Consider the following 944-nt stretch of genomic DNA (forward strand, 5'->3'; position numbering starts at 1 on the left):
ATATTTTGGTCAAAATAGCTGAGAGGCGGCTGAAAGTTTAACATTCCTTTCAAATATTTAGGAAGTTTTTTTATCATTTAGATAACGAAAAAGAAAAGGTTTCTTAGCGATAAGACAGTCATTAATTAATGTAAAACACATCAGGTGTGGATTATATTTGCTGAGAAAGGAGGTATGCAATGATATTATGCGACCTCCCCACTGAGATTATGCACTACCAATGTGATATTTTGGCTTGTTTTCAATATTTTAGTGTTAGTAACATTTATTCAAGTCAATTAACACATAAAGCGAGACGGGTGACAATCGTGGCCGTGTGGCACAGGTCGACAGGCTCAGATAGATGAATTTTAAGTTATGGGTGTTTGTTGGGATCTAATGTCACTCAAAAACCGCCCCAGCCTGAATGAAAGAGGACAATTTGTTCATCTAATATTTTTACAGATGATGTAAAACTTGCCACCATTTTATATTAAGAAGATATACTCTATTACTCTTTTACTTGTTTCAGTCATTTTGACTGCGGCCATGCTGGAGCACCGCCTTTAGTCGAGTAAATCAATCGACCCCAGGACTTATTCTTTGTAAGCCTAGTACTTATTTTATCGGTCTGTTTTTTGCCGAACCGCTAATTTACGAGGACGTAAACATACCAGCATCGGTTGTCAAGCGATGTTGCGGAGACAAACACAGACACACAAATATATATATACATATATATATATATATCATCGTCGTTTAACGTCCGCTTTCCATGCTAGCATGGGTTGGTCGATTTGACTGTGGACTGGTGGACCAGGAGGCGACACCAGGCTCCAATCTGATTTGGCAGAGTTTCTAGAGCTAGATACCCTTCCTATAGCCAACCACTCCGTGAGTGTAGTGTGTGCTTTTACGTGTCACCGGCACGAAGGCCAGTCAGGCGGTACTGGCAACGGCCACGC

This window comes from Octopus bimaculoides, chromosome 21 (assembly GCF_001194135.2).
Source record: "Octopus bimaculoides isolate UCB-OBI-ISO-001 chromosome 21, ASM119413v2, whole genome shotgun sequence".
Lineage (NCBI taxonomy): Eukaryota > Metazoa > Mollusca > Cephalopoda > Octopoda > Octopodidae > Octopus > Octopus bimaculoides.